Source organism: Anas platyrhynchos, chromosome 5 (genome assembly GCF_047663525.1).
Source record: "Anas platyrhynchos isolate ZD024472 breed Pekin duck chromosome 5, IASCAAS_PekinDuck_T2T, whole genome shotgun sequence".
Classification (NCBI taxonomy): domain Eukaryota; kingdom Metazoa; phylum Chordata; class Aves; order Anseriformes; family Anatidae; genus Anas; species Anas platyrhynchos.
In genome coordinates, this window is record NC_092591.1 from 54,301,351 (window position 1) to 54,316,082 (window position 14,732).

General features: G+C 38.7%; 1 protein-coding gene across 1 annotated transcript in view; it reads left to right on the forward strand.

The window, feature by feature from the left end:
- NAV2 (neuron navigator 2) overlaps nucleotides 1-14,732 on the forward strand; it is a 424,692-nt gene that overhangs the window by 838 nt on the left and 409,122 nt on the right. The window contains exon 2 of the mRNA XM_072039124.1: nucleotides 750-834. The gene's annotated coding sequence lies outside the window, so the exon portion shown is untranslated. The remainder of the gene's footprint in view (nucleotides 1-749; nucleotides 835-14,732) is intronic.

Sequence of the window (14,732 nt, forward strand, 5' to 3'; positions counted from 1 at the left end):
TGCCTTCTCACCTCAGCCATTCTGAGACCTGTAATCATCAGTATTGCTGAGTGTGTGTCTCCACTGGAAAAGTGAAAAAGGCAGCACTGATGTTATGTGAATTTGAAAGATTTGGTGCTTTGTATGACCCATTGAGCTTTCCTGCCCACTGCCTGGTTGTTCTTTCAGGCTGCTTTTCTCAAGGAACTGTTTTGCAATTACCCTTTCTGGGGCTGTGTTTGTGAATTTGCAAACAGCAGTCACCTGTGGAAGCAGGAAAAGTGCCTGAAATTAAGCATCCAATTCTGTTGATGAAATACAGCTTGTGGGAATCCTTGCAAGTGATGCTGTGATTACATATATCTTGTAATTGTTTTCTTGCAGTACTTCATTTTCTTAGTCAAGTGAATTTTAAAGGCAGTAGATAACAGTCTTATTTATGACTTAATATATGCCAGATGGGTACCTAGGTGAACCTACACTTTTCTGCAGGTATGAATTCCTAGTCAAGTTCATGATATACGTATACCCTGTAATACTGCAAAAGTCTCCCAGAGTTAAAACGAGTATTTGGTATTTTAAGTATGGATAAGAAAATTAATTTATCCAAAAACAATGAAAAAAGGAAGAGTAGATTCTAAATTTCTAAATCTGTAAACTTCTTCAGTCACTTCAAAATTCTGCAGTAATTAGGATTATAACTTTTTATACTCAGTTGTTCTCATCTTTGCTCAGGGTTATGTTGTAACAAAAATATATCTTCGTTTCAGGACTACCGATGAAGTTTTCCAGCGTGTGAAGATAACTGAGGACCGTCTCTCTCAGGAGTGGCATCATCACTTGTGCTCGCTAGAGGTCAGACTTCTTTTACTCCTTTGTGTCTACTAAGAGACGGCTGATATATCACATAGTTGTGCTTGAGGCGCTGTTACATGTCATACTACCCAGAAAAATTACACGATTAATTTCATACAGCACATAACACAAAATATTTAAATTATTAAAAATGACTTTCAAAGATGAAACATATGCAGTAGAGAATCAATGGCAAGTAATGTGACAGGTGGGTTGTCAGTCGGCCGCAGTGTCTAAAAGTGATCTCGTGTATTCTCTCCACCCCATACCTCTATAGGCGGGGGCATGCAGCCCACGCAGCCTGGGCAGTCAGTAAGATCAGCTGTGCAAGAGACATATGCAAATTGAGTTGCATATAGGTACCCAGAGGAGTCACTGCTGACACTTCCCTGCTCTGGAACTGGTGCCCTTGAGGAGGGAAAGTGAGGCTAGTGCCTGGCAGCTCCTATATGGCTGCAGCAGCAGCACAGAGGCAGCTGGGTGCAGGTTGCAGCACCCGGGGGCAGTAGGTGGCAGTGGCTGATCCAGAAAGTGCTGCGGCATGCTGCTCTCTAGCCTTACCTAATTTTGTATTCATTAGTCTGCGTGAAATTAAATCATATTAAGGCATATTATTGCATGACTTGATTCAATTTTACTTTAGCTTATTTGCTATCACTTGTTACATTATCTTCTGAAACAAGGGAAATTAAATCAGTTGGTCGAAATCTTAGGTGAAAGCTACAAAGGAAACAAGCATTGCGGAAAGTGGAATTCCTTGAAAACAAATGTTTTTTTAAGCATGCTAATTTCAGGCAGTGCTAATTAAAGCCTTATGCATGCACCAGAAACTACACTGGAAGAATATTAATAAGATGGTACAAAGAAATGTAGTGCTTAGGTGCTTCGCTTCTGCAGGTATTTTTTTGTTGTTGTGGTGGTTTATCGGGAAAAGAATATAACAGCACAGAACCAAATGCACCTGAGGGTCAACAGGGCACTGAGCTGTTAGCACTGTTACAGGGCATACAGAGCAAAGAGTTTAGAGTACTCAAGGTACAAAACATGTTTCTACTTCAAATGCTCTTGTAGTCTTGTACTCTTTGTAGTCAAACATCTTACAGGGAATCACATCCAAATTATTTTAGTGTATTAAACATAAATTTTGTTATTTCAACGTTTGAGAGATGAGCTAAGTGAGACTTATGGCCAGGTAAGTGAACTGGTGTTTTTAAGAGTGGAGAGGATTGCTACTTGCCAAAAAGAAACATACGGACAGATCTTTCACTGTAAATATTACTCCTTGATCCACATTTAAAGCACAAATTTGAGCAAAGGCCTGTTTACTTCATGTCCTTCAACTAATGAATTACACTTAGAAGTATATTTTTAAAGGGAAAACTACATTGTGTGGTTTCCACCTAACTTACTGAAGTCAGAAGTTCATGGGTCAGCCAAAATACAGGCTCATCGCTCTTCTGAAAATACATTGTTGTAACGGTGTCAGAACCCACAGCACTTCTACCAAACCTGCCGATCCATTGCACATTTCATGTGTTGGTTGTACAAAGATCTATCCTGACAGCTTCCACGTTCATCAGCCCAAGCTTCTGCATGTTAGATATCCTCACAGCACTGGTGATTGAGAGGGTGCTCATGAGGAGAGGAACAATACAAAGGGGTTGAGAAGTGTGTAAAAAGTGAAAAATGTCACTGTTGTTTGCATACAAAGGAAGACGTTATGAGGGGCTGTGATGGTATTCATTTCCAGCTGTGGAATGTTGAAAAGAGGTATTCTCTCACTACTAGGTAGGTATCACGAGGGAACATTGTTATAGGTGATGTTACAAGCTTTGTCATGCTACCCCAAAGGTTACTGTTACATACAGGTCAAGCTTGAGTGATATTATTAGTGTCTGATTTAGCAGTTCCACCAGAAATTTGGAATGACTATGCCATTGAAAGCTAATTCCCTGCCAAAATATTATATGTGCTAGAGCAAAAATAAATAGGGCTTGTTATTATATTGTTGTTTGCAGGAGCCTTTGGAAGACCTGATTTCCCTAAGTGTGCTACTGAAATCACTTCCATTTAATTTCATGTAGATAGTGTAATCAAGAATGGATTCCTATAGCAGTCTACAAAGCTTTTTTTTCTTTTTTTTCTTTCTTCCTAAAGACCTGATTTTTACTAAAATCTTACCAAAAACAAAACAAACAAACAACAAAAACAAACAAACAAACAAACAAGTAGTAGCTAGGTTTATTCAAAAGGTTTCTTACTGCATAAATGTGCCCAAAACTAAATATTCTTTCAAACAGTTTCCTAAACATACCGCACCCTCCTCAGTGCTTTGCTGAGAAATGATATATAATGTTAAATGGCATATCATTGGCAGAATACTTTATACTGTAAGATTAACAAAATAATCCATACTGACATTGTACAGACGTTCTTTGCACCTGTGATTCCACTGACCACAGTTACAATATTGTTGCACTGAATTGTTTGGTTTAATTCATCTGTTGGAATAATGTCGCGTTCATACCAAGGAAGACATTTTCTTCTAGAGCAAACTGACTGGTTTCAGAGGATTTACATTAAGAATGAATTTGGTTTGAGAACGTTAATAGTATTTTCTGTTCAAAATTTTTCTCCATTTCATTGAAATTCTTCCCCAGAGTTTTTGTACCATGTTATATTTGAAGCTTGCTTCTTTGAGTTTGCTCTTCACATGTCCTGCTTTAAACGTTCTGGCCAGCTTTGCCTTTCACCTGTTCATCATATATTGCTTCTTGCTCTGTAGGTTCTCTTGCTCTAACTTCTGATGCCTTATTTGCTTCACATTAATTTTCTTTTAAGCCTGCTCTTGGAAAATCCCAGCTGCGAGAGGCATGTTCTTGCAGTCTGTCAGCACACCGATGGGCATGTGATAGGTACTCGCATGGGGGCACGAGCGTGTGTTAATTCGAAGTTTGAGATATACTGGTGAATGCATTGAGCAGGGAGTCAGCATTCCATCTTCCTAGTTGGAAGGATTACTTACTGAATGATACTGAAACTTGAGAAGTCTGGCATTTTCGGAGGTACTCAGCACCATGTGCCCTGTGTTCACTGATCCTCATAGTAAATATGTCTGAAAGGCTGCTAATTTGTGCTGTGGATTCCACACTGTGGAAAGGGTAATAAAATTCCTTATATCTTGGAAATAACATGTATTATAATGGCATAAAGGAAATAGAGTATTTGGAGTTTCTTCTGTGTACAATTAAATTTGATTTTGTTGAGTTAAAAACACTTTTCTTTCCATTAGCTAATTTTCCTGTATCCTCTCTGTGTGGAGGGAATTATTCAGCGCTACAAAGATAACCTTTTTCTTTTTCCCCTGAGAGAATGCTGATTGAGTGCAGTAAATCCACCACAAAGCCTGTAATATCTGAAATAAACTTTACTTGCACCTGCCATCTTCTGTTCCAAATGCCATCTCCATTGAAACACTTCTCTATATTCTGGATATAGCATCTTAACCAAGCTGAATTATTTCATCTGCCATGAAGGGATTAAACATGTCAACAGTAATTATCTTTGCCTTATTCTGACAGTTGTTTTTCCTTAACTATACTCGGAGGTTCATTATGACTTCCTCAGTAAATCTTTTGCTGCATAAATCTATCAAGGTATAATTTGCTGGCATAGTAAAAGCAGAAATGTGTGTCCACTCTTGCAAAGAGAGGATGGTCAGGGGGTACTTGATCATAAATTCTAGCCCATGTTGTTCTTGTTAAAATCCCAGCTGAGCTTATGCTCTGCTTGGATTCTCATTAGGCTTCCATTAAATATATATATATTACATAATATATATAATATTTTATATATAGTGTATATATATAATATATGTATACCTAATCTATGAGAGCAGTGAGTTTTGTTATTTGTAGAAAATACTTAGTGCTATAAATTCCAATGAGTCAAGCTGTACTTTAAGGAAAAAGAGCAAGGAAGAATGTCTAAATCAGTCAAACTTTTATAGACTTTTCAAAGACACTACCATCCATTGATAGTCTCTTAGGCCCTGTGTGTTTCAGTTTATGCAATTGAACAATATTGTGTAGACAATATTTCAAGCACTATTTTTAGTATTATTTAAAATAGGTATCATTTCATGTTGCTATTAATCAACATTTTTGTATTATGGGGACAGTAAAATGTCCTTTACCAAAGCCAATGAAGATTTTGATTAAAATATCACAAAAGGTGAAATAAATGGAAATTATTAATGTCAAGTTTGAAGAGTATTTTTTCAAAAAGATGAAAGCCATCTTTCATTTCTTTTGAAAACTGTTTAAGGAAAATATTTGGTCAAATATAAATTAACCTAGAACTGTATGAAAAATTAATCTTTTATTGAAAGGAAACTTGAGTTTATTATCTTTTCACTGTATTCCTGCTGAGAGCCTAGCAATTAAGGCTAATAACTAGACAAATACATTTAGGGTGCTCTCTGGGCATTATAATATTGCAGATGAGGTCATTGGCATAGATGGTACTATGCAGTACTGTATACCCATGCTCCAAGAAGGCACAAGGGATGATAGATACACATTGCTGCATGCTCATCAAAATGAAATCCAGTTTGTTTCATTTGGCAGCCTCATCAATTCTTCACAGAAGCAATAATTCTCTGAGGGTATTTTCTTGTGAAGATACAAAGAAGGAGAAAAAAAACTTAGATGCATTTGAATATTCATTTTTTAGCTATCTTGTTCTGTTTTGTTTTGAACTCTGCGGAGAATGCAGGGAAATGTGTGGTGCCCTAACAAAGAGCCCTTTTTCTTCGGAATAATCTGGCACAGGGAAATTTTGCATCCAGTGAAGATTATGATTAACTCGGGTTTTCACTGTGAATTCCCTCCTGGCCGTACTCCAAACCTTGGCCTGTCAGTCAGGTGTAGAGGATTCTGCAGAGTCTGCTCCTTTTTCCCCTGAAGGGACCGATATGGTGTTTAGCCACAATGGAGAGTTGTCCATTAAAATGACAGGGGCCTGGAAAGACGCTCGGCATACCACACTCATGAGATGAAGCATAATAGACTGTTAACAGTCATGTAGGCACCTTTTTCAAGGGCCGTTTATCCTGAAGAAAGCTTGCTGTGCATCCTCTCGAGTAAAGGGCACCTTTGCATTGTCAGGTTGAGAAAGGGAAGCCTTCTCTTTGTTGCACAGTGTAGTGTGAAATGATGCTCAGCAGCGTGTGCACGCACCTGACGGGCCCAGCTCCTCCATCCCTGCGTGAAGGGCTGTCAGGGGGCTGGGACTGTCACCAGCTGTTTTTACACCCATTTGCTGTTGTTATTGCTTGGCTGAATTCAGTAGCATCCAGCAGTGTCAGCTGCATTGAAGATTCTGCTTTGGTATTCTTTCTGTTCACAACCACTAAATACACGAGGAAGGTCTGCCAGTAATTCCGGGGTCTGGTGCTAACTCCAGTGAATATTTAACTCAAACTACGTGTATATTGTTTGGTGTGGGGTAAGGATGGCATGTGTGTGCCCTCACTCTTCAGTTGGAAGGGCTTTCCATTTCTGACTTGTTAAAAAGCCTGTTGTGCTGAAGGAGTGAAAGAGCTTCAGTGGAAGAAGTGAGTATATTCTCCCGGTGGTTAAGGCCATGCTGAGGAGATACGACAAGGATGGTCATGTCTCATTGTGCAGAGAATTCCAAGCATCTTAGCAGGGAGGATTTCTAGCTGTGTTTTGTGGGAAACACCAATTGTTACTACTGTAATAAAAGGCTCAGTCTGAACTATATACATTAACCACTCTGTTTTTCTTAGACTTGTAGTTACAGTCTAAGTAAGACAGAAGGTCACATTCATCATACCATGAGGTCCTAGCATTGTTCCATACTGACATGAATCAGGTGAACGCATTTCACACTACTTAAATCCAGAATATGGTATGGACTGAAAAATCCTGAGGAGAAAGCAGAAATCAAAATTACAGAGGCCAGAGAGGGAGGGAGGTGAAGCTCCCCACCTCCCTTCTTTGCATGTGTTAGGTGGAACTCACTGCCTACTCCCGATCCTGTGCTGAGGAGGCATGCTACTCAGTAAGTCTGAGGTAGTGAAAAGTGTTGGCTTGGGATCAGATCTTGCTTCTATTGGCAGTTTAATGCTTAATAAGTCTGTGTTCCCTGTCTGTAAAATGAGATTAATAGCAATGCTTAGGAATATAAGGAGAGCTAATAAACGGAAGAATATAAATCACTCAACTACACTGTCAATGTGATCCATGTACATTTTTCAATAACAAAAGACAGCCTCTGACCTTTTGAACAATTTAAGTAAAGTAGATGTACAGAAGGAATCTGTGCCTATTCCTATATGAAGTAGCATGTTACATTGGGGATGCTGAGCCGCTTTATGCTGCTACTTCTTGCCCTGCAGCTAGTTATAATAAAAATTTGGGTGCGCGTCCTCACTGCTTTTCATCAAACATCTTTCTGAGATAATACGATAGGAGTACCAAAATAAACATAATTCAACATCATTACATCTAAACCTGCCTGCCTTTAAAAGCATGTTGCAAATACACAGTGTACAAAAGTACAGTCAGGCTGCAGATGTAGAAAAGACTCCTTTTCATCTGATTGCCAGTAGAATGTGAATATTAGATGTTATGCTGACAGAATATGACAACTTCTGTTCATATCACTTGAGGGGGGGACGACTAATTATAGTTTCCTTTATGAAATCTATCTACTGTTATTTTCACTCTCAAAACTAAAAAAAAAACGGGGAAACCCTGGCTGCACGTACAGACTGGGTGATGAGACGCTGGAGAGCAGCCTAGAAGAGAGGGATCTGGGGGTCGTGGTAGACAGCAAGTTCAATATGAGCCAGCAGTGTGCCCTGGCAGCCAGGAGGGCCAACCGTGTCCTGGGGTGCATCAAGCACGGCATCGCTTGTAGGTCGAGGGAGGTGATTGTCCCGCTCTACTCTGCGCTGGTGCGGCCTCACCTCGAGTACTGTGTGCAGTTCTGGGCACCACAGTATAAAAAGGACATGAAACTGTTGGAGAGTGTCCAGAGGAGGGCTACGAAGACGGTGAAAGGCCTGGAGGGGAAGACGTACGAGGAACGGCTGAGGGCACTGGGCCTGTTCAGCCTGGAGAAGAGGAGGCTGAGGGGAGACCTCATCGCAGTCTACAACTTCCTCGTAAGGGGGTGTCGAGAGGCAGGAGACCTTTTCTCCATTAACACCAGTGACAGGACCCACGGGAACGGGGTTAAGCTGAAGCAGGGGAAGTTTAGGCTTGACATCAGGAGGAAGTTCTTCACAGAGAGGGTGGTTGCACACTGGAACAGGCTCCCCAGGGAAGTGGTCACTGCACCGAGCCTGTCTGAATTTAAGAAGAGATTGGACTGTGCACTTAGTCACACGGTCTGAACTTTTGGGTAGACCTGTGCGGTGTCAAGAGTTGGACTTGATGATCCTTAAGGGTCCCTTCCAACTCAGGATATTCTATGATTCTATGATAAAAAGCAAGCCTTTTTTCAGTGACTGTAGTGACAGCACGAGCGGTGCCCTAAGTGGCCTTTATACACGGGGCAGATTGGTCTCAAAAGTTTTGTTTTCCTTCACATAATTGCCTGAATGAGGCTGAGGTGGTACAAAGCCAGTTCTTTGCTGCTGACACCGGGACTGTGTGCTGGGATGGTTGGCAGTCTGCTGGGACAGGGGGAAGCATGTTTCTCCAGTTGTTTGCAGAAAGTCCTGCCTCATGTTAAATCATTTATTTCTGTAATCAGTGAATCACAGATCAAGATAAACACTTGTGCAGAGTCAATAAACATAATTTTTATTTTTATAATTAAATCTTAAGAGCCACCTGATTTCACATTGAATAGAGACTATAATTTCAGCAGTAAACATCTGATATTTTATTGTAATGAAGAAGCAGAGAATGAATAGAGCCACATTTTTGATTAATTAGAATTTTGTTGCCAGGGAATTAATCTGTTTTCCCTTCTCTGGGAACAAAAAAAAAACACACAATAACAACAACAAAAAAGAAATTCTCTAAAATGAGTTTCTCAGCGGGGATAATTATAGGAAATGTTGAGTGAACTCCAGTAGCACATGTTTCAACATTTCTTTGTTTTCACGGATTAAGAGGGTAAACAGGGGAAATAGGTGACCAGCAAAATAGGAATGATTTATTTTTCCTGAACGTGAAATAAGAGAAATGCCAGCTCTGGACCCAAAACTTCCTACTCCCTAGTTTTTTTTTCTGGGTGAAATAGAAGAGCAAGATTACCTCTGACTATAACTGCGTGTACTGATGTAGAAATGGCTCCAGGGCTGAAGTCTGTACTAGTTAGCTGCTGCTATAACAGCTGAGATGCTGCTCTAGTAATACCTTATATGACTACACATCCTTAGATGATCTCCCATCTTCTTCTAAGGTCATGTGAGCCACTGCTTGCTACATTCCTCTTGCCTTTTCCTCCAATTTTGCCATGGTCTCCATGCCTGCAGCATGTTGCACCCTCAACTCCAGCAACTTCAGCATACAACCCACAATGAAAGAGAGGCATATCACTTATTCTTCCTCATGCCTGACTAGAAACATAGGCACAAATAAACTTCTGCCTTTGGCTAGTTTTCTGATTGATCCTGTCCTGATTTCGCCTGAAATTTATCAATATCCAGTTACCCCAGCATTTGTTCAGCCAGTGTGCTAGTGAAATGAAACCAGCAAGAACCTCAAAGTAAATGCTGAAAAAGATTTTGTTTGTACCTTAAAATTATTACCAATTTCTGTTATAAAATGTAAGGGAAGAGTCTTCGAATTTAGAAAAAAATGCTATCAGTTAGTGAGTGATTTCAAGAGAGCTGACAAGCCGAAAAATGAGTTCACTATACAGAATTAAACTTTACAGAGTTGCTTGCGATTTATAGATGTTAATCCATTTGTGCACATGGCAAGCTAACGCGTAATTTCTGTGGGTATGAATAAATAGAGCAGCCACTTAGTATTTTGAAAAGATGCTTTCTGTCATCACTTCTGACAGCAGGGGATGCTTTTCATTTCTTTTAAGTTTAAAGGCAGAAATGTTTTTTTCTTCGCTGAGAAAAGCTACCGGTTACGTGCTTTGTAAGAAATGATGTGTCATTTGCCATATTCCTGCTTTAATATGTCTCTTTAGGATGCAGAAAGCTATGTTCAAAATAACGATAACCAGACAGCATTAGAAAATTTAAAAAGATACTGCCTCTGTATCAGAAGTGGGGGATTCAAATGTCACAGCTCAGGCTCATCAGTATTGGTAAGTGTTTTAGATGTGAGTAATTGAAACTTGCTGCTGCTGTGTGCTTTCTAGCAAAGTGTGAAATTGAGGAATCAGAAGACAATACCCAAATGCATGGATGCATGACTGCAGTTGGAGTGCTTTCCTTGTGGGTGACTGAAGCGTTTTATTGTCTGGTTACCACAGAGTAGACAGTACAGAAATACCCTGGGACAAGAACACTTTGGGTCCTAAGCTTTCCCTCCTTGTTTTACTTGTAGCAAAACATAACAAACACAGAAGCCCCACGTAAGGCAGGTGAATGGTATAACAAGCAGTTAGGTCTTCTCGTTAGTGTAGTTGAAACTCTACTCATATTTTTAAATTACTTTCGCTGGAAGGGATGTAGTGTGTCTACATACACAAGCAATCACATATATGGATTAAAAACTCAAATACAATGATCTGGACTATTCCCAAAGGAAATGTTTGTGTTTAAATGAGGACTGGTCTGTTTTGTCCTCCAGCTTGCACTAAACAGTGGCTGAAGATTTTGTCCCACGTTGAAGGTTGTCTCCTGTATTAATCATATCTCCAGTTGTAGGAAGAGGGATGAAGAAGTTGTTCCTTTAAAAGCCATTTGAAGTGGCATTAAATAAGTTTGCTCAATAATCAGAGTTCCTTTAAATGAGATATTAGTTCTTGAGCACTAGGTTCTTAAACATTGGATGACAAATCTAGTAACTGTAGAAAAAGGTAATAGATGGTTTTGTGTTAATGAAGTGCTTGTATAACAACTTGAAAAACTGAAGTGTTTTCCTGAGTGTGATTCAGTGTGCAGAGCCCTTGTTATTCAGGAAAATCGTCTTGAGCAGATTAGATATCAACACGTGAATAGATGGAGAGTATGAAGAGAGTGTGTAGCGTAGCGGAGTTGCATCTGATCTTTCAGTTACTCAAGGTAGAACACCCTGAGTGTAGTTTCTTGACAAGAAGTCACCCTCCCCAGTGACAATTGATAGCTTGCTTGTTTGAACAAGCAGACTATGGTATTTTTGGATTTACAAATCTTTGTGTAAAACCACCTTTGTATCCTTGTAGGATTGGCATGGCTATTTTTCCCCTGTCTGGTCAGCTATGTTTGTCACATGTGAGCAGTGAACAAATGTTATTTAAATTAAGGTACCTCAATATATATATGCATCAATACCCTTTTTTTTTTTTTTTTTTTTTTTTTTTTTAAGACAATAAAATGTTGTATACATGTTAGGAATTGCAGCCAGTGTCTTCTCACTTTAAGAGGAAGTCTTGAATACAGTAAATCCATATCCAAATTTCTTCTTCTCCTTCTTTGGAGAGTGAACCAGTTCAAAATTTGGGTATTCCACTCAAATCCATAATCTACCTTAAGCCTGAAACCATGTAAATATCCAGTTACGAAGTAACCCAGACAGTAGGTTTAGCTTGACAGGTAACCTGTGGATATATTGTGTTCCTTTTTTGCTTGCTCCTGTTAGCATTTCAATCTGTATACAGTGCTGCATGCGCTATCGTGAATATCCTTGTAGGAGCTCTATCATGTGGATGGGGAGAACCATTTGAATAAACCATTTCCTTTCGCAATACTTCTATTTTCGGTAAAATAGGTAAATGTACAATATTTTTCCTGGTATTCATTTAAAAAAAAAAAAAAAAAAGGCGAAGAACTGTAAAGCAAAGGAATACTTGGACTCCAAACAGTTGCAATTATCTACCTGCCCTCAAAATACAAGAGAGGAATCAGAAGCTTGAACCAGTATCCCTTCATGCTTGCTAACAGATTTCCTTCTTTCACACTTCTATCGTAGATCTGGGCTTTAACCTTTCTGGTGTTAATTTCTGGTTTAAGAAGAAGAAAGGCTTTCAGTCAATTAGAGTTCTAAAGTATTGTTAAGTATCATTTAATTTCAGTCAATCTCCTTAGAAGGTTGTCAAAGCAGTAGTGAACCAAAGATGAGTTAAATGCAGTGACAATAGTAATTTTGTTCTTAACATTCCTATATATACAAAAACAGGCAACAAAAGAAGATTTCCAGCCCACTGAAAATTCTGCTCTGTTACATCTTCTTAACTGACACTTAGTGCTTGGATTATCATCAGAACATAGGAAAAAAGATTATAGCTTTACTTTAGAGACACTAGAGTTATGGCTGAAGAAGTGCTTTCATTCTAAGCCTTCATTTTCAGGCACTTACAGCTTTCTGAATATATTACCCTTTGGGCTCCCATTACATATGCTTGCTTTCATCCCAAAGGTGGTTTGTGGCGTTTTTGCTTATTTTTTTTTCTTTATCCTTTTATTACATTTTATTGGCTAGTTGTTTGATACCTAAATATGTGGAAAGGTATCTTCATTTTTTCATCAATAGTTTAGATTTTGCTTTCTGTACCTTGATATCAGTGCTTCTGTAGAACATCTGCCTTTGGTACAGTATAGGAAATCTCTTGTATAGATAACTATTCGAAGTTCTTAAAACCCACCTGCTCTGTTCTGGCTTTTACTCTTAAAATAACTGATAAATTCTAAATATACATGTGTATATATATAATAATAATAATATTCCTGTAATGTGATATCATGGTTAAAAGTGTAAATGTGTACTAACTTATTCATGAAATTGCCTTGTATGAATAGTGGCTATGCATATCTGAGTAATAATAATAGATGATTTTTGATGTTTTAGAGCATGTATCTAATGAATCCACTCTCTTTTATGATGTGGTGGGAAAAAAGCCTCTGTTTCAACAAAAAATGCCATAAATAAAAGCTAGAGTTCATTTACAGCTTCAGTTTCGCTAATGAACCCCCTTTGTTTCTGTACAGTTTAGATTAGCAGACAATGTGGGAAAATGATGAGGAACAGGGAAGGTCAAATCCACTGCTATGGCTTCCCAATGGAGCTCCTAACTGTCAGCCCACAACAACAAAAATTTCAGTCTCTTGGCTTTCAGTGTAAATGGATTAACTCAGAAGATGAATTAACATTGAAGGTTTTGTATTTCAGTGAGAAACTACTGTGTGCATGTGCACACACACAAAAGGAATGGAAGGTCAGCAAAAAGAACCAAAGATCATTAAAAACAAACAAAACCCAAATCCTGAGTGGGAACTTTCTCTGTCATGACCATGTCTGGTCTACAGTCATTCTTAAGTTATTTAAGATGGTGAATGTTGTTTATTTAAGAGAGTACAGAGGCTCATTATTACATTTTTAATCACAGTTAGGTACAGATTCAGTAGTATATCAATATTGCCCATTTTAATTCTGAAAAAAAAAAAGGTTTTAGTAGAGAAAAATCACCTGTATAAAGCAAACAGTATTTTTGTTATCTGCTTGCCTAGGGCCAAGTCTGTGTTTGACCCAAATGGTACTGGTAGTAGCATCTTGAAGTAATACACACAAAATGTATCCCAGCACAGTCGTCCTCACCCTCAGGGTTCCTACAAAGCCATACTTTTACAGTGGAAGTGGTCCTGGCAATGGTGGCTAATGATGATCTCATCAGGACTGGGAATATGTTTTTCTTTTAGCTTTTTCAAAACACACAGAGATCTCAGAAGATCTATGTCAAAGACAGTGGCCTTTTACTGAAAAGATGCATCCCCAGGAGAGGAATATAAACTGATAAGTTCACAGAAATAGTCTTGGTTTTCAAAGCCACCACAGGGCATTATAAGGAGACACAGATCAGGGAAAATCTGTAGCTATGTAGCACTGTATGCTGTGAGCAAAAATCCTGCAGCCATAAGCCTAAGAAAGCCAGCTGACCGCTGTGAAAAACAGGTATCTGTTTTGAAATGAGGGTTAGTTACGGCAGAGATGGCATAAAAGTGATGGCCTTGAAAATACGCGGTTTACTTTTAAAGAAATGTTAGGTATGAGATGAAAATGTAGTTTCATCCTTTCTCTTCCTTCTTCTCCATCTTCTTTTCCCTCTCCCCTCCTTCAAATCTCTCACAATAGCTCGGTCAACAGCATTTTCTTGCTTCAGTGGTTTTGAAAAGGACTTGCTGCTCCCTGCTGTTAGATTATTTCCAGGAGACTGTCTCAGGTCAATAGTCATAACATTCTTTGCTCAACTCTTTCCCCAACCCACACAGGAAATAAATAAATAAATAAATGAGGAAGTGAGAGGGAAGCGTATTTTCATTTACATGATTGATCTAGAGTATTTTTGGTAAGGAACTTTCTTTTTCTTTACAAGTACCTGTTCTCCACATGCAATTCCTGTAAAGAATTTTCTCCTATAAGATGCGAACAGTAGCGACTGGTTCTTAGGTGAAAACACAGAAAAATAGAGGAATATTTTATTGACACTTCACTACAAACTTTGAAAAAAAAAAAAAAAAAAAGATTACTTGCTACAAGAAGTCTGTAAGATATTGAATGTGAAGAAGACAGTAGCCAAAATAAATGTGATCCGGTTGTGGTTAACTTGGATATCAGTTCTTCAGTCTTTAGATCTCATTTCTACTCTCCTTCAGCTTTATTTTCACCATTTATAAAAAGGCAGAAAGGTGTTCACCTCAGGTGCAAGTTTCCCCCGATGGTTGATGTGCATCCAACATTGCTGTTGTTTATATGTGT